At 36.6% G+C, this 20,297-nt stretch overlaps 1 pseudogene; it reads left to right on the plus strand.

Moving 5' to 3' along the window:
* The first annotated feature begins 1,006 nt into the window (after positions 1 to 1,006).
* Positions 1,007 to 10,380, plus strand: LOC101344684 (developmental pluripotency-associated protein 4 pseudogene; annotated as a pseudogene).
* The last annotated feature ends 9,917 nt before the right edge of the window (positions 10,381 to 20,297 follow it).

The raw sequence follows: 20,297 nt of genomic DNA on the forward strand, positions 1-20,297 counted from the left end.
TTTTTTTATTGTATAAAATAAGAAATCTCAAACAATTGATGTTGAAAGTATGATAAATAAAGCAAAAGTGTTAATTTCCAACTATAATCTCTGGATCACAGTGTTTCACTGTCATCTCTCGCTAACTCAAGATAATTGAGTTGCCCAGTGGTTAAGAGCTTGGCTTCTAACCAAGGGGTCAGCAGTTCAAATCCACCAGCCACTCCTTGGAAACCTTATGGGGCAGTTCTACTCTGTCCTATTGGGTCACTATGAGTCGGAATCAACTCGATGGCAATGGATTTTTTTTTATAGCAATTCTTGTTAGATGCACAACAGCAGGAAAAACTTCACATATGTCCTGATTACATTTCTTCCTAATTGGTACTTTCTCATTTCCAGAGGCTATTAACATTATTTCCATCAGTTGTTTTTATAAAAGCTTAATGGGGTAGATATTTATAGGCAATGAGGAGTTGTTTTATATACAGTGAAGCTATTACAACTTTGTAAGTTTTATCTAAAAATATCAAATATATTTTTAATACTTTTTGACACATATTTAAAAAGCAATGTATTAATAACACATCTCAGAGCAAGAGGAGCCCTGGTGGTACAATAGTTAAAGCGCTCAGCTGCTAAACCAAAAGGTTGCAAGTTTGAACCAAACTCTATGGGAAAAAGACCTAGCAATCTGTTCCCATAAAAATTACAGCCTATAAAACCCTATGGGGCAGTTCTACTTGTCCTATATGGTCACCGAGTTGGAATCAACTTGATGGCAAGGGGCTTTTTGGTTTTATACTTCTAACCCTTGGATTCTATAATGAGGATAGTAATTTTGAGTCTAAGTACCATAATACAAATGAGAGTAAGAATATTTTCAGGTATGCTTATCTCAGAAGCATACCTACCTGAAACATTTTGGATTAAGTCACCAGGAATACCCTACAGAGATAGCAAAGAAGGCACTGGGATAAATTCTTGGAACTTAAGACAACAGAATCAGAGTCAGACAAAAGGGTACATGTCCCAGCCTTTCAGAGAATACTGCTTTGAACTTTACCTTGAGGGTAAAATAGACCACATCTCTGGGCATTATCAAGGAGTAAAGGTTCATTGATGGCAGGGAGAATCTTTGGAGAATAATAGTATATGATATAGCTGAAATCTCCTTTGATTCAGTGCTAGGCGAGTATGGTTCAAGTTCTTTAATAAAAGAGCCTGTAAGAGTCTGACAGAGAAAGCCCACCTTTTCTGGAATATAGTAAAATATGGAAAGGAAAAGAACACTGATGAGCAGCTTCAATGTCAATAAGCAAAAAACTGAGTCCATCAAGGTAAAAGAAACTATATAATATTTACATACAAGTACCTCCCAGAAATATGTGACAGTATAAGACATTGCCTTAATATTGCTCATTGCCTAAAATATGAACATTGATTATTTTAGGATTTGAGACCTGTTTGTTTGACACTGTCATGATGAAAATTTGTGTACACAAAAGATTTTTCTCTTCTCTCAGCAATCATGGCATGAAAAATAAAGCACAAAATATACCTGAAGAAACCAAATAAACCAAACCAAACCCTTTGCTGTCAAATCAATTCATACCTGAAGGGGCCTCTAACAACAAACAAAATTCTATAAACATTCCATTTACTTTAGATGTTAAAGGAATATCAATGTTCTTGAGTAATAGCCTCATATGTTTCTTTTGGTTAATATGCTTTTTTTGTCTGCTTATAATTTACACACAAGTGAAGATTCTTATACTTTATGTATGTCTAATGTACATTGCTACTTATTTATTTGATATTTCCATGTGCTATTCAAATACACAAAACCATTACTTCAGATATTTCTCCATTTCACATTTTTGCACATATGGTGCTCTTAATTTATGTCACTTTTTCTGCTCACAAATGTCAGTAATAATAGAAAAAGAGAGAACAAAAGAATAATAAAAAAGCTGAAAAGTCCCTCAAAGTCTGAATAAAATAATTTAAAAACAGGTGAAAGTATATGAATTTTGCATAAAGATTTCATAAAAGAGAAGTTCAGTTATGTGAATAAAAACAAGGAATTTTTGGCCAGGGTGCTCAAAAGTCCAAGCATTTGCATGTCAAGTAGATGCAGGCAAAATACAAAAACCAAGTATGAAAGAATGTGGCAATATCATTATGACTCTACCTTTAACTGGCCAGGAGTAAATCAAACCTTTGTGGGAAGAAAAGGATTAAAAAAACTTCAGTAATTTACTCCTTCCTTACCTGGAATGCCCAGAGAAATAAACACCTCAACTGATTCTCTTTGTAAAGATGTGAACAGTATTTACTGGTGGAAAGATACTGGGGAATCCCTCTCAATAAAATGCTTTAAATGAGAATATAGAGACCTTATAGGACAAAGTAGAACTGCCCCCATAGGGTTCTCAAGGCTGTAAATCTTGACAGAAGCAGAATGCCACATCTTTCTCCCGTGGAGCATCTGGTGGATTCAAATCGCTGACCTTTCTGGTTAGCAGCAAGTGCTTAACCACCAGGCCACCAGGGCTCACAAGGATATACCTGGTCTATCTTGATTGCATATTGTAAATAATCCTAGACTTTATGGACTCAGGGGGCATGGTTGGCTGGATGATTTGAGGTAGTGATATAACAGAAGTCTAAAACTTAAATATAGTCACATAGGAGTAAGTCCAAAACTTAAACAGCTTCCTTTGCGAACAATGTTTCCACATACATTGCTGAAAACTCATCTGTTACTCTGAAACACCACATGCCTTAATGCTAGAGGAGATACTTTTTAGGGCTTGCATCTAACAGTTTCAGGCTCCTCCAAGAAAATAAGGTTTCTTTTCCCTGGTGCTTGCTTGTATACTCTGAAACATTAGTCAAGTTTGGAATTGCTTAAGATTTATGATTTGTCTTAGCCTGCTTTGGCAATTTAAACCTTTTGGGGGAAACACCCTTCATTTCTTCTATATTTTTCACATGTTCACTTTGAAATTTGAACTAGATTATCTATTTTCAAACTGTTCCACTGAAAATCAGAAATTTATACCCTGCTAGTAGGTGAGATTTAGGGAGAAATATTTAGTAATTAAGTCACTGGTATGGAAAAGCATAGGCTAAACAAAGTTAAACAGCCTTTTTACTGCCAGAATTCTGACCTATAATAGTCCTCTGTGTATGTGATTCTTTAAGATGGAGGCAGTATATATAAGTTTCTCATCTAATTTAACAAAGGAACTCCCTTTTCAAGTAGTATTTAGTAATGCCTAAATTATAATTTGGAAATGCTGAACTATATGATCTCTGAGTGCAAGTTATTTATTTGGGAGTTGTCTTACTCATCTAGTGCTGCTATAACAGAAATACCACAGGTGGATGGCTTTAACAAAGAGAAGTTTATTCTCTCATAGTCCAGTAGCCTACAAGTCCAAATTCAGGACATCAGGTCTAGGAGAAGGCTTGCTGTCTTTGTCAGCTCTGGAGGAAGGTCCTTGTGATACATCAGTCTTCCCTTGGTCTGGGAGCATCTCAGCACAGGAACCTCAGGTCCAAAGGATGTGCTCCACTTCCAGCACTGCTTTCTTGGTGGTGTGAGGTCCTCCATGTCTCTGCTGATTTCTGTATTTTATATCTCAAAACAGACTGGCTTAAAACACTACCTAATCTTGTAGACCTTATCAGTATAACTGTCGCTAACCCATTTTATTACATCATAGTGATAGAGTTTACAACACATAAGAAAATCACATCAGATTACAAAATGGTACACAATCATACAATACTGGGAATCATGACTCAGCCAAGCTGACAGATATTTTGGGGGGCCACAATTCAATCCATGACAGGAGGTGATTCCAGGAAGCTTTGGATCTGAGTGGTGGTGCAGTTAAGTGAGAGAAAAGACGAAAGCCGATACCCAGTGTGTTGAGGCATATGCTACTGCTGTGAGCGATTGAGGCTCCGACCCACTGTCATCGCTGGCTGATGGCTTAAAATATGCTTCAGAGTTGTTCCAACTTAGTGGCAAGAAAGCGGGGATAAATATCCAACATTTTCCATTTGTCATAGGTTGGTGTTGCTTCCGGAGGTGTGAACTTCCTGATTCCACTTTAAGAAATCAGATATCTGGTAGCATTTCCCCCAAAGTTCTGAGAATCAATGGGGTGTGACATTTAAGGGCAAACGATGCTATTGCCACTCTGATCCCATGTGCTCCACAACTTGTATATTGATGCTTAAAATTTCACCATCAGAATTTAATTTTTTTTCTCAAAACCTACAAGGAGACAAGCACTAACTTAGGTAGAGTTTGCTCTTTCATACTTCAGAAATATGAACAAGCTAGGAGCTGGATTTTATTCAGGAAGTAAGTGTGAGGGCAGTGATGCCAAGTAAGGATGAGGGGGTTTAAAGCACATTAATTTACTTTTTAGAAATCCCAAAGATAAATTTATCTACTGTACAATTTTATTTCTGGCTGATCGGCAAGCCATCATCCTGCTGAGAATAATCTGACTTATTACCATAAGCAAAAGCCAGGTGTGGAGGAATGTGAGGTATCCCTGCCAAGTGGTGGATCAGGCTGCACTGCTGTGCAGGAGCCTCCTCAGTTGAGTTCAACTGTTGACACATTTGATACACAAACTCTATTAGATATTTGACTCTGCTCATTTGTACAGTATCTAGGGACGTGCTTGCTTGCCAATCACACTAACAATAGCGAATACTTTTTCCCAGCAGCAATTTATAAAAATAATTCATATGAAAGACTACTTCCGGAATTGTTAATGAAGTTAGATTATACAACATGTCAGCATTTCTTTTCCCCAAATTCACATTCTTTTTACAATGCCAGGAAGCTTTCTTCCCAATTTCATGTGCTTAAATATATACTGTAAAAAGGAGGTAACTTTCAAAAAATAAATTATAGGTATTAGTGTACCATAGTACTGTTTTTTAAGGAGCCCTCATGGCACAGTCTGGAGCCCTAGTGGCGTAGTGATTAAGAGCTACGGCTGCTAACCAAAAGGTGAGCAATTCCAATCTACCAGTTGCACCTTGGAAACCTTATGGGGCAGTTCTTTGTCCTATAGGGTCACTATGAGTCAGAATTGACTTGACGGCAACAGGTTTGGTTTTTGGTTATGGTGGCACTATGGTTAAGTGATTGGCTGCTAACCTAAAGGATGATGGTTCTAACCCACTCAGTATCTCCTTCGTAGAAAAACCTGGCAATCTGCTTCTGTAAAGATTACAGCCAAGAAAACCCTATGGGGCAGTTCTACTCTGTCATATGGGGTCACTATGAGTCAAAAATCGACTCAATGGCACCCAAAAGCACTATTGGTTTTTAGGCTCCATTTCATTTTTTTAAATATTCTGATTATAATATATAATTTTTAAGAAGTGAATTCCAGTAGACAAGCATTAAACCAAAATACCATGGCAGAAATGTGATTTTTTTTTCCCATGACCTGCAGCCTTATTTCCTGCCTCATATCATCTCCTCATTCCAGGAGCTCATTAACCTAAACACCCTAACTGGTATTTCTGTTCAGCATTTCTCATCTCCTTTTTATGCAGTGTTCTGCTGCTGACATTTTAGTGCAGGAAAGCAGGCATAGAAACAAACTAGTAAATAAAATATGATGATGAAAGTCCTATGGATAACAATATAGCAGGGAATGGGGAAAACAGACTACTAGACAGAAAAGAGAAATTGACATGAGATATGGTCTTTGATTATGTAAGGATAGGAACGTCTGTCATCTTCTTATTTTACTGCACATTGCCCAATTGCTCAGGAAAAGTTTTGTTTGCTAGAAAGGACTGAAGAAGGAAAGATGGCAGGCATTCTTCTGTATTCAAGAGGCTATATTTCCAAATCATCTTCTGACCCCTTTCTATGGCTCGATTTCTCTAAACATAATGGTAAAATAGCAATATAAATTTCCTCAGGACTTGTGTGGTAGTTAATTACATTTTTTTCAATGCATTGGTCTTAAATTTTTAAATCAGTTAAGGGTGGTGTACCAAAATGTGTCATTCATTCAATTTATTCATTTTCAAGAGCTACTAGCGTAATATATGATTCCATTTCACCTCAGTTAATAAATAATTCACAAAATGTTATCCAAACTACAAAGAGTCTTTGATTCCACTCTACTTGCAAACAGCAATTTAGTCTGCCACAATTCCATGGATGTTGACAGAAGACATAAAGACTCCTGGGTCAGAGGAAAGAATTTTATTATCTCCAGCAATAATAATAATAGCAGTTGCCCGCTGCTGTAGAGTCAATTCCCACTCGTAGCGACCCTACAGAACTGAGTAGAACTGCCCTATAGGGTTTCCAACGAACATCTGGTGGATTTGAACTGCAACCTTTTGGTTAGCAACCGAGCTCTTAACCACTACTCCACCAGGGCTCCAATAATAGCAGTAGCAAGGGTATAAACTTATTTTTTGTGTGTGTGTTTGTGCTCATTCCCTAAGCCACAATTTCTGTAAGGCTATAAAAAAATAAAAAAAAAGTGACATAGCACCAGCTTACATAGTGGGTTGCAACAAGACAGGAACACTGAGCACTGAGGTTAGAGAACCTAGATCTTTTATAATGGGCAGTAAGGATGCCTACCCTTTGCTCTGGGGGGATATATTATCTCAGTCTTCCAAGACTGTAAGCAAACAAGTCCTTTGCTGTAAAGGGAAATATTATCTCTTTCTTCCAAGGATGGTCTCTATACAAACATCACTGAAAAAATAGTCCAGAGCAAAGAGAGTTAGTGCTTCTGCTCTCAAGACCTGCAGAAACATTGAGAGAACCATATGGAGATTTGTCTCCCAACAAAGGTATGCTAATTAACTCATCCTGAGTGATTATTAGATATAAACTATTTTACTGATTTATGAAAATTTAGTAATATATTCAATTAATTCCATTAACAAATCTGAGAATCAATGTTAATAATGCCCACAAAGAAACATGCATGATAGGAGAAGGAATGGGAAAGTAAAAAGATGAAAGAAGAGCAAATTAAATGAACATCAGATTGATATGACTGGGTCTTCCACTTCTAGCCAAAATGGAGTAACAGGAATAGGATTTACCCTCCCACCTGAATTAACTAAAAAATAGCTAGAAAATATATGTAACAATTGTTATCAGACATTATACCTCAGGAAATGCAGGACAGACTTGCAAAATTAAGAAGACAAACATTGTTTTAAATCATCAAATATCTGGACAGGCACTTTACCAAATATGTTATATGAATTACAAATACACACATAAAAAGATGCTGAACGTTAATCGTTAAACCAAAAACCTAACTCGTTGCAGTCGAGTTGATTCCAACTCATACTGACCCTATAGCAACCCTACTGAACAGAGTAGAACTGCCCCATAGGATTACTAAAGAGTGGCTGGTGGATTCGAACTGCTGACCCTTCTGTTAGCAGCCTAAGCTCTTAACCACTTCACCACCAGGGCTGCTATTAATCATTAGGGAAATACAAATTAAAACCACAATGAAATCCCATTGCACACCTATAAGAACATCTAAAATTAGCAAAACTGATTATTCCAAGTGTTGGTGAGGACAAGGAACAACTGGAAGTCTCATACACTACTGTGAGAGTATAAAATGGTACAAACACTTTGGAAAGCAGTTTGACAATTTTTTGAAAAGTAATTGACACCCCTATATGATCCCATCTGTACATCTATAGGGATTTTCCTAGAAGTGAAAACGTATGTCTATACCAAGAATTGTATAAGAAACACCACAGTAACTTTATTCATAATAACTGAAAACTAAAAACAACCCAAATATCCACTAACTAGTGAATTGATCAAAGAATTGTGGTATGTTCATATAATGAAATGAAAATATAAAGCAATAAAATTGAATGAACAAAGTATTTGGCAACAACATGGTGAATCTCAAACTGATTATGCTTCATGAAAACATCCAGACAAAAGAGAGCGCATACCATATGATTCCATTTATATAAAATTTAAGCTGCAGGGTGACCCCAGGGATTAGTTTCGGTTCAAGATTTGAAGAGTATCTTAGGGCAATAGTCTTGGGGAGTCCTCCAGTCTCAAAATAATATTTTTTTTTTTTAGGAATTTGAGGTTCTGCTCCACATTTTTCTTCCACTGTATCAGGGTCCATCTATTGTGGCCCTGATTAGAACAAACGATAGTGTAGTCAAACGGTATCTAGTTCTTCTGGTCTCAGGGCAAATGAGGCCATCAACAGCAGGGTTTTAATGAAGCAAGCACATCCATTTTACCAAGAACCTCAGATAAGGTGACTAAACAAAAAAGATCTGTGATTGAGTCTGGCACCTTAGATCACTTGGCCTGTGTACACCCATTTAACTCTGCACTGAAGTCACTCCTGAGGTTCACCCTTCAGCCAAAGATTAGACAGGTCCATAAAACAAAATGTGACTTAATGGGCACACCAGCTCAGGGACAAGGATGAGAAAGCAAGAGGGGACAGGAAAGCTGGTAATGGGGAACCCAACACCAAGAAGGGAGAGTGTTGACATGTCGTGGGGTTGGCAACCAATGTCACAAAACAATGTCTATTAATTGTTTAATGAGAAACTAATGTGCTCTGTAAACCTTCATCTAAAGTACAATTAAAAAAAAAGAAAAAAAATCTGTGAAAGATGACAATGATTTCTATTCACAGAACGCACATGCAATGACAATCTAAAACCTCAGAAAATATCAATTCTTCCATTTCCTTCTCAACTGCCACCGGTTAACCTGCTTCATCTAAACATAGTGTGGGCCTGGTGCCATCAATTAAAGCTGAGAACCAATGGCCAGAAATTAGAAGCATTTAAGTGACTCTGTGAATATAATGACCCAAATCAAAAGAATATTCCGGTCATAGTAAAAGAGGTCAAGATCCAGACCTGGTTACAAAGAGAATCAAAGGTAGACAAGGGAAAAACACTTCTGGAAACTTTTGAGAAAAGGAAGATGTGCTCTGAGGGGACTAATCCTCCTAAAGTGGTTCCTCCCTCTGAGAAGGAAGCAATTGCTCTTGAAGCAACTACTCTCCCTGAGGTAGTTAACACAGCTGTGGTGACTACTTCTGTCCTGGAGGCTATGTTTGCTTCCTGGATAAGAATGGCAGCCAGGACCTGGAAGATGGAGGCGGTGGAATCACCACAAGAGGCCTATGGTGTCAGGTGGTGTGTGGTGAATTGGAAGAGTCTCCCGGAAAACACAGATGGTTGGATTCTCGTGCAGTTTCAGGCTCGATAAGCCTGGGTCCCTGAAAATCAGGGGAGAGTGAGTGAGTGTACTCTTGTTATACCAGATGCTGTGGAGTCAACTCCAACTCATGGAAACCTTATGTGTGTTAGAGTAGAATTGTGCTCTGTAGGGTTTTTAATGGCCTTTGGGTGGACTCAAACTAAGCAACCTTTAGGTTAACAGGTGAGCGCGTTAACCATTTTCACCATTCAAGGGCCAGAAGTAGTTATGAAAAGTAAAAAAGAGAATCATTTAACAAAATTAAGTACACATAAGTTGTGTGATTCTTCAAATGGAATACAGCCTACTGAAAAACATAACTTTCAACAGAATTTCAAGGTCCATACCAAATGGAAACTTTTAAAATGGGTCCTTCTTTCAGATTTCTGACCTCACGAACAACATCGAAATATACCCACAAAGAAGCAGTTTCCTATTGTGGATTCTCCAAGCAGCAGAAGACTGTTTGGACTAGAATTATAATCTATTCATATAATTTATGAACTTTGACTCCACTAATGTTGCTTGAAGTTTTTTGTTTTTATTTGTTTTTAAATGCACCATTGCAATATTTGCCTGTTATAAATATGCCAATTTTTCTATTATTTGGGGGAAAAAATACAGTATTCCTGGATTCCATTTACCTAAATTTGTATTCATTACATTTTCCAGTTCAAAAACCGTAAGTCATTTATTTGACTAACTGAATCTTTTGTCCTTATTACAATAATGATCATAAACAGATAAAGCAGTAGCGTTTAATTTTTTTAAATTATTTTTGTACAAAACCCACTGTTTTGTTTGAGTTTGTTGAGTACTCTGCGGCATTTAGGAACATGAAAGAGTAACACAATACCACATTAGCATCCAGCAATGTTTTAATGCATATGATCTGGAGTAAGTATTAAAGTGGCATTTATGTTACAAAGGGGAGAGGGAGAAAAGACCTCTCATATTCAATGGTAACTTCAGTGGAACTTTTTTTTAATACCCTAAAAAAACTTACTCCTTTTACTTTGAATGTAGATAAGAAATTATTGGCTCTGAAATATACCCTTGAAAAATATAATGTTCGCTTCATCAATAACCATGACACATGATTAAAATAACTGAAAATCATTAGCATGGATTCTGTTTAAAAAGCAGTTAAAGTTATTTAACAATTCCATTTTTATTTTCAAAATAAATTAATTATAGCATATTCTCTTATTTAATTTCACAATTCTCTTTATGTCTTTGGCTATTACTAGTGGCATAAGTGAATGTATGATAGTTTTAAGCTTGATCTCCATTCTCTTTAAGAAATACATAAAAATACATATTTTTTCATTTATATAAAAAAATCTAGAAATTATTTCCTCCATGAGGCAATTTTTAGTTATACTCAGATTTCTTTGTATCTTTTTCTTCAGAATCCACTTTTTTGTACAATTAGTTTTTACTAGAATAGTTACAATTCCATAGTCCCATTTTTTGCTATAAACCCAACCTTCTTAATGTGCCATTCTCAGGAAAAAGAGAACCATTTGTCTAAGAGCTTTCTGTTTGCTCTACTCTCCCACCCAAGTGTACCAAATCCCCTTGATCCACTATTTAGAACATGCTCTGAAATGTGCTAATTTTTTAAAACTAAATGATGACATCCATCCTTATTTGGATCAGTGAGTATAGAACACATCATATTTATTTCTCTATCAATTGTTGTCAGGCTTTGGTCCACCGCTCGGTAATGATATTAAGAGTTTATTTATTTTAAGTAAATCCTGAGTACTATGTGCCATGCTCTGTGTTTAACAACTTGTATTTCATCCTTATGATAATTTTTTGAGATCGGTTTGATTACCCATTTTTACTGTAACTTAGTGAATCTAAGTAACATATTCTGCTTGTACTCACACAGCTGAAGTATAGCGGAGTTAGGGCTTAATTACAAAGTCGGCCTGGCTTAAAATTCCACCTCATAACCACTAACAATTTATGTCAGTGTGTGGTCTTCAGACCATATGACATGCCCCTTGAAATGCAACAAAACGAAACACTTTCCGGTTCTATACCATCCTCACAATCGTTGCTATGTTTGAGCCCACTGTTGTAGCTACTGTGTCAATCCATCTCATTGAGGGTCTTCCTCTTTTTTACTTACCCTCTACCAAGCGTGATGTCCTTCTCCAGGTACTAGTCCCTCCAGATAACAAGTCCAAAGTACATGAGATGAAGTCTTGCCATCCTCACTTCTTAGGAGCATTATGGCTGCACTTCTTCCAAGACAGATTTGTTTGTTCTTCTGGCTCCATAGTATATTCAATATTTTTCATGAACAACACAATTCAAACACATCAATTCTTCTTCCACGTTCCTTATTCATTGTCCAGCTTTCGCATGCATGTTAGGCTATGGAAAATACCATGGTTTAGTTTGGTCAGGCACACCTTAGTCCTCAAATTGACATCTGTCTATGCTTTTTAACACTTTCTAGATGACTTTTACAGTAGATTTGCCCAATGCAATATGGTGTTTGATTTCTTCACTGCTGCTTCCATGGGTGTTCATTGTGGATCCAAGTAAAATGAAATCTTTGACAACTTCAGTATTGGCTCTTTCTATCATGATGCTGCTTATTGGTCCAGTTGCAAGGAATTTTGTTTTGTTTTTTTATGCTGAGGTGTAATGCATACTGGAGACTATAGTCTTTGACCTTCATCAGTAAGTGCTTCAGTCCTCTGCTTTCAGCAAGCAAGGTTGTGTCATCTGCATATGGCAGATTGTTAATGAGCCTTCCTCCAATCCTGATGCTGTGTTCTTCATATTGTCTGACTTCTGGGAATATTTGCTCAGCATAAGATTGAATAAGTATGGTGAAAGGATACAACCTTGACAACTTTTCTGAGTTTAAACCACGCAGTATCCCCTTGTTTTATTTGAATAAGTGCCTCTTGGTCCATGTTCAGGTTCCGCATGAGCAAAATTAAGTGTTCTGAAATTCCTACTATTCCCAATGCTGTCCATAATTTGTTAGGATCCACACAATTGAATGCCAATGGACAGTCAATAAAACACAGGTAGACATCTTTCTGGTATTCTGTCCTTTCACACAAGATCTATCTGACATCAGCAATGGTACTCATTCCACGTCCTCTTCTGAATCTGTCTTGAATTTCTGGCAGTTCCCTATCAATATACTGCTGCAATCATGTTTAATTATCTTCAGCAAAATTTTACTTGCCTGTGATATTAATGATATTGTTCAATAATTTCCACATTCTATTGTATCACGTTTCTTTGGAATGGGCACAAATATGGATTCTTCCAGTCAGCTGACCAGGTAGCTGTCTTCCAAATTTCTTGGCTGAGATGACTGAGCACTTCCCACGTTGCATCCATTTACTGAAATATTTCAATTGGTATTCCGTCAATTCCTGGAGCCTTGTTTTTTGCCAATGCTTTCAGTGCAGCTTGGACTTCTTCCTTCAATACCATCAGTTCTTGATCATATATACCTCCTGAAATGGTTGAATGTCGACCAGTTCTTTTTGCTACAGTGACTCTGTATGTTCCTTCCATCTTCTTTTGATGCTGCCTACCTGCGTTGTTCAATTTTTAACCCATAGAATCCTTCACTATTGCAACACGAGGCTTGAATTTTTTCTTTAGTTCTTTCAGCTTGAGAAATGCAATTGTGTTCTTCCGTTTTGATTTTCTAACTCCAAGTCTTTGCACATTTCATTACAATACTTTGCTTTGTCTTCTCATGCTGCCCTTAGAAATCTTATGTTTAGCTCTTTTATGTGATTATCTCTTCCATTAGCTTTAGCTACTCTACGTTCAAGAGCAAGTTTCAGTTTCTTCTAACATTCATTTTGGTCTTTTCTTTCTTTCTTCTCTTTATATTGACCTCTTGCTTTCTTCATGTATGATGTCCTTGATGTCATTCTACAACTCGTCTGGTCTTGGTTCATTAGTGTTCAATGCATGAAATCTATTCTTGAGATGGTCTTTAAGTTCAGATGGGATATACTCAAGGTCATACTTTGGCTCTTGGGGACTTGTTTTATTTTCCTCAGCTTCCACTTGATCTTGCATGTGAGCCATTGATGGTCTGTTTCACATTCATCCCCTGGCCTTGTTGTGACTGATGATATTGAGCTTCTCCATCGTCTCTTTCCACAGATTAGTCGATTTAATTCCATCTGGCAAGATCCACACATAAACCATAAACCCGTTGCTGTCGAGTCAATTCCAACTCATAGTGACACTTAGGACAGAGGAGAATGGCCCCATAGGATTTCCAAGGAGCAGCTGGTGGATTCGAGTGGCTGACCTTTTGGTTAACAGCCGAGCTCTTAACCTCTGTGCTACTAGGGCTCTGTCCACTTGTATAGTTGCTTTTTATGTTATTGAAAAAGATATTTGCAGTTAATAGGTCATCGGTTTTGCAAAATTTCATCTTGAGATCTACAGTGTTGTTTCTATCACCAAGACCATATTTTTCAACCACCAATCCTTCTTCTTGGTTTCCAACTTTTGCATTCCTATCACCAGTAGTTATCAATGCATCTTGACTACATGTTTGATGAATTTCAGACCGCAGAAGTTTGTAAAAATCTTCAATTTCTTCAACTTTTGCATTAGTAATTGGTATGTAATTTGAATAATAGTCATATTAACTGTTCTTCTTTGTAGGCACGTATATATAATCCTATTACTGACAGCATTGTACTTCAGGATAGATCTTGAAATGTTCTTTTTGATGATGTGTGTGACGCCATTCCTGTTCAATTGTCATTCCTGGCATAGTAGATCATATGATTATTTGATTCAAAATGGCCAACACCAGTCCATTTCAGCTCAATAATGCATAGAGTTTTGATCTTTATGCATTCCATTTCATTTTTGACAACTTCAAAGTCTCTTGAATTCATACTTCATGCATTCCAGGTTCCAATTATTAATGGATGGTTACAGCTTTTCTTTCTGATGTTGAGTCTTTCCACATCAGCAAATGAGGTTTTCAAAAGCTTTACCCCACGTCATTAAGGTAGGCTCTACTTTGCAACAACAGTATAACCATGCAACAACAGTATAACCCTTTTATGGCTGAATTTTTTTTTTAATGAATGTCCCAGTCAGAAGATACTGGGACATACAAAGCCCAGTAAATTTTGTGCTTTTTGGGTTTTGTGGGCTGTCAGCACCCCATTCATTGTACATGCTGCCATCTGATAGCTAGAAAACATAAGTCCCTTTTCCCTTCTTTGCATCTTGAGGTTCTTGGGCTGCTACTGTCCCATCTTAGAATGCTAGTGCAATCTGAAGTGGATGTATATAATAAATAATTTGGCTTTGAAAAGTTTCTAATTGAACAGGGCTGGCCTGTCCCCTGGACCACAAAAGAGATAAGCAAAGGCTACAGTTCACTTTGCCAGGTTGTTTTCAAAATACATGATTTGAGACCAGGGAGGGGAATCTAAGATCAAAAGATATAACAATTTTTCTATTGGTTAAAAAATTGTATTAATAGTTAATATTATACTATATCAAATTAATATAATTACCTTAAAATACAATTACACTTAGCAGCTGGCTCACACTAAATGGATTTGATACCCATCGAGTCACAAGATTTTGAAGCCTGTATATCTTGGCATTCAATCCCACTAAATAGTGGGATATGTTATACTTCACATGGTCCTGCTTAATTAGTGATATATGACTCATTTCTTTGTTCTTCACATGACATTAATTTGGTACATATAAAGTTTGGTTCATGTAGCTCTGAAAAGAAGGCCTAAAAATATGTACGTCAACTGGCTTAGTCACTTTAAACACCTTTGGATTTAAATCTTATTTTTATTTCATTTTCTACTTGCAACCTCAGCCTCACAACCTACAGTGACAAAAAATACATAAAATTGTAAAAGTATATGCCTTCAAGGAGGAATAGAATTGTTTTCAGAACTGTTCCAAATGCTTCTTTGTCACTACATCATGGATCAGGGAAAACACCTAACAACAAATTATCAATGCACTTGATAAAGCATACTGGCAAAGAGAAACAGAAAAAGGATTAAAAGATATAGTCCTTTCCCTCAAAATCTAGGCCTCTGTGGGACAAACACTAAAACAATTTAGATGCTTTACCATAAGCCCAACCAAAGAACTGCATGTACAGATGAGTGTTGCTGTGTCTCTACGTTTTCTCAGAATAAGTCTTCTCTCAGAACTCTAGGGATTGAGCTCAGTCAGCTACAAAAGAACAGAAAATTCAAGAATACATGACAGTGAATATATTAGAACTGCATGGGTGAGTGGAATATTCCAAGTCCTTTATATAACTTAAACTTAAAAAGAAGTTGGTTTGCAGTGGAGGATGTAAGTTACCATTTATAGTTAAGTTATTCAAAAAAAAAAATTCACATGGGCCCAGGGTAGCCAAAGTCTCACTGTGCTGGGACACCATATAAATACATCTCTGTTGTGCCGTCAGAATTCTAGAGCAGTCCCAAATTTGCAAAGTGCATTGTTTTATTCAGAAAAACTGAAGTGTAAGAAATTCTGGCAGTTCTCCAAATACGTATGAGTAAGAGGAGAAAGAAGTAAAACTAAATGGAATGAGAGCTAGGGAAAGTTATAAAATGTGGGATTTGCCACTATGGAAATTATGGGATTTGCCTCTATGGTAGATAAGGCTCAAGCACAAAAGGGATATGTGGGACCTGAAAGTAGCTTAGAACTTTGACAGTATTGATTCATGTATGTTGTTGTTGGTCCCCAGCTCATGGTTACCTCATGCACAACAGAACAAAATGTTGCCCAGTCCTGTACCATCCACGTGATCAGTTGTAGATCCGACTGTGATTTATAGGGCTTTCATTGGGTGATTTTCAGAAGTAGATCACCAGGCCTTTCTTCCTGGTCTATCTCAGTCTGGAAATTCTGCTGAAACCTGTTCAGCATTATTTCAATATGCAAGCGTCCACTGACAGAAGAGTGGTCGATGCATACAAAGTGTATTGATTAGAAATTGAACCTAGTCTCCCGCATAGAAGGTGAAACTTCTACCACTAAACCACCACTACCCCCATTCATTCATATATAATAATAAACTAATTAAAATTATAGCTACACATTTTGGACATTCAATATGTGTCAGGCATTGTGATAAATGTTCGTGTGATCAGTTTTTAGTTTAAAACAACCTATTGAGTAAATTGTATTGTTTACATTGTGGATATGAGTAAAATAAGATGTTCATATGTCAAATAACTTGCCATAACTATAAATTTTACATTGAATATTATGATAGAAGTTATGCAGGCAGTATAGGGCAAACAAAGCCATGCATGATTCTTGGTGAAAAGTTCATATATAGCATAAGACCACAAGATTTCAGGGCATATATGGACGAGAATCCAGCTACCCATGAAAGTAAGATGGGAAGGGATGTGAGGAAGTTGAGGATTTCAACTAACTATAATGAGACCATAAGCAGGGATTATGTCCCACTGGGGAATTACAGTGTTAGACACAAAAGTTGAGTCCACTTAATAAATTAAAAAATGCTATCCATATATTGTGAATGTACTATGTGTGCAGAACTATGCTCACCTACAAATTGTCTTAACTGGGATTCTGACTCAGATCTACCTGACTTTGACAACTATTTAATTTCCATTATGTGGTGGTGTTTTACTTGTGGGAACTAGCATAACCGTGAGGAATAAGGACAGCCATAGTTCCCAAACATGTTCCGGTTCTAACATAATGGTTGAAAGAGATGGCATCAATGACTTCAGCTGTGAAACGCTATTGAAGGTAAGGACTACTCTGTAACCTCCTGTTGGAGGGGGCTGGTCTACTGATTTGAGGAATAAATAACTTAGAGAAGTGAATAAATAAATAAGTACAGCCTGACATAGTCAATCCTTTTAGAACATAAATTGTTAAACTTGGAGTTTAAGGAGATGCATGGAAATCTTACACTTTTATTTCTCCACCTTTTAGGTCTATAGCTGTTACACAGAAACTCTTCTTTAAACGAACATCATAATAGTAAATTTTAGTGTATGAAAAGAACAGTAGACTTTATTTAGAATCAATACTGAATTTGTTTTTATTTTATTTTTTTTACTGTGATTTAGGTGAAAATTTACAGAGCAAATTCATTCCTCATTAAGCAGTTAATACACAAATTATTTTGTGACATTGGTTGCCAACCCTGTGTGGTATGTCAACACTCTCCCCTTCTCCACCCCAGATTCCCTGCTTCCATTTGTATAGTTTTCCTTTCCTTTCTTGCCTTCTCCTTGCTTTCGGGCTGGTGTGCCCATTAGCCTCATATACATGGTAGAACTATGAAGCACTTCCGTCATGTGTGTTATAGTTGGCCCTATAGACCTGTCTAATCTTTGGCTGAAGGGTGAACCTCAGGAGTGACTTCAGTACCGAGTTCAAAGGGTGTCCGGGGACCATACTCTTGGGGTTTTTCCAGTCTCTGTCAGACCAGCAATCTTGTTTTATTTTTATTTTTTTGGTGAATTTGAATTTTGTTCTACATTTTTCTCCCGCTTTGTCAGGGACCCTCTATTGTGATCTCTGCAGGAGCAGCTGGTGGTTGAATTCATTTTTAGATTCAGCCAGTTATGCTGAACAAAACTCATACTCTCTGAGACATAATTCCTTTATCAGGCAAATGGAATAGCCATCATTACCTACCTACATTTAAAAAAAAATGTTGCAATAACACAGTTAAAATTCTAATATCTTCATCATCATTCTTCTTTTCTTTCTACTTTACCTTTCTCTGTCTTTGAATGTGGAATAATTTCCACTCTCCTCTACAACATCATCATTTCTACAAAACATGTTCATCATGATGACTCTGGTGATATTTAGTTCTGAAAAACAACCTGCATTCTTCCCCAAATACTCAAGAAAATTTTTATCTTACAACAACAGCACTTAGTTATATCATATAGAGCATACTTTGATTCAGTTTTCCTTGAATTGTTTTATTTTTTAGTTAAGAATGGACTGTGAGAGAGAATGTGTGTGTGTGTGTGTGTGTGTGTGTGCACCTTAATATACATAATATGTACTGCAGATGGAGCAATCTGGTCATTTTGGGGCTGCCAAGTGTTTACAGAATATGCTTTCCTCTTAGTTCAGACCTAGTAGGTGGTGTGATATGGGAGGTTGAACACGGATCTAGATTTTAAGCTGGAAGCTTAGTGTCTAGCTGACCGGCCTTTAGCAATTAATTTCACTCAGATATTCTGCCACCACTTCCATCTAGGGTCCTTGTCTTCTCATCTGACACAATAAGGATATTGAACTGGATAACACCTGGTTCAAACAAGCAAGCACTGATTCACCCCAAATTAAGTGTAGACACCTTGAGAGCAAGGACAACTATATGTACTTTCTTTATATTCTCCCAACACTAGTTATCAAGCTCTGCATGTCCTCTTGGGAGCTTCATTCGTACTTGTTAGCCTGTTAATAAAATGCTAATGATACAATGGATAAAGAAGCACAGAAACAAAAATTCTACCTATCACTTTCTTAGCTGTGTTACATCTCCAACAAGCTAAACTGCACTGTCTCAAATATTCATGCTTTCACCAGAAGAAAAATGTGAAAAAGGACAAAGAGAAGATATATAAATACACAATAATGATCATTTGAAAATGATTTTAAGATGTAGAAGAGTAACCAAACCAAAATGAAATCCATTGTCGAGTTGATTCTGACTCATAGCGACCCTAAAGGACAGAGTAGAACTACCCCATAGGGTTTCCAGGGAACGCCTGGTGGATTTGAACTGCTGACCTTTTGGTTAGCAGCCATAGCTCTTAATCACTGCACCACCAGGGTTACCACAGAAGAGTAGAGACTCTCTTTTCTACATATTTGAGAACGTATCTCATTCCATTGTCCTAGAAATGTGCTTTGCACAATAGAATGTGCTCAATAAATAATCGTTGGTTTTATTTTTTTTAATTACTTGAAAATGGCAATGATGTTAATGAAACAAGTTAATGAAGCAATGCTTCATCCTTGTAAGATTAAGTAATTTTCCTGTAGAAAAAAACTACTTGAAAGATTTGGATTTAGGCTTCATGTGAAAGTATCAAATAATTATATTTGGCCTAGTCATTTGTAGACTCTGTTGGTGTCTCCAGTCTTGCATCATTCTTTGTGCAACACAGCCAAACATACTAAGAATTATATTAACTGTAGAACAGAGATACCAAGATCCCAGTATAGCTTTGATGCACAAATTTGTCACACTTCCAGCCTGCTAACAGTTAGTACTAACAATACATGAAAGGGGAACAACTGCAACACATAACTTTAGGGATAACAGAATGCAGCAATATAGGAACAATTTTCTAAACAGAATGTAAGCTACTATATTCAATAGAAAACTCTCAGAATGGTGTAGTAGAATCATAAATATACAAAATATATTAAATGAATCAAAAGTATAGTATTATAGTAAGGTAAATCTGAATGGAGGTGTTTAATAAGCATAGGTCGCACTCTAGGTTGTGCACTGCATAAAGGTTTCTTACTAACACTGAACATATTGAGAATTGAAAAGAAAAAAAAAACCCTCATCTGTGCATTTGTTTTTCAAATTCTGAAGAGTGAAGATTGATCTTTATAATGATTTTCCATATCTCTGTAAGACCCAAAGTGCCTTCAGAAATTTAAAAAGAGGAGTAAACTAGATTTAGTTTTATTTCTGAGTGAAGTATATGTTGCTGAATGTCAATATTTTGGTGACTAGCAAACCATGGAGTGTTTAATGCAGAATGTATTCACTGATTACCTTACCTGCACAAGACAATGTGCTGTATGATTGGGAAAAAGAAAGATAAATAAGATAAATTTCTCTTCCAAGTTGCTTGTAATTTATTAGGAAGATAAATGAAGAAACAACTATTTTATATATGTATTTTTATACTAATAATTTGAAATATTTTAAAATACTTTTAAATAAAATTGTATGGTT

This window comes from Trichechus manatus, unplaced genomic scaffold, assembly GCF_000243295.1.
Source record: "Trichechus manatus latirostris isolate Lorelei unplaced genomic scaffold, TriManLat1.0 scaffold00007, whole genome shotgun sequence".
In the NCBI taxonomy this organism is placed as follows: Eukaryota; Metazoa; Chordata; class Mammalia; order Sirenia; family Trichechidae; genus Trichechus; species Trichechus manatus.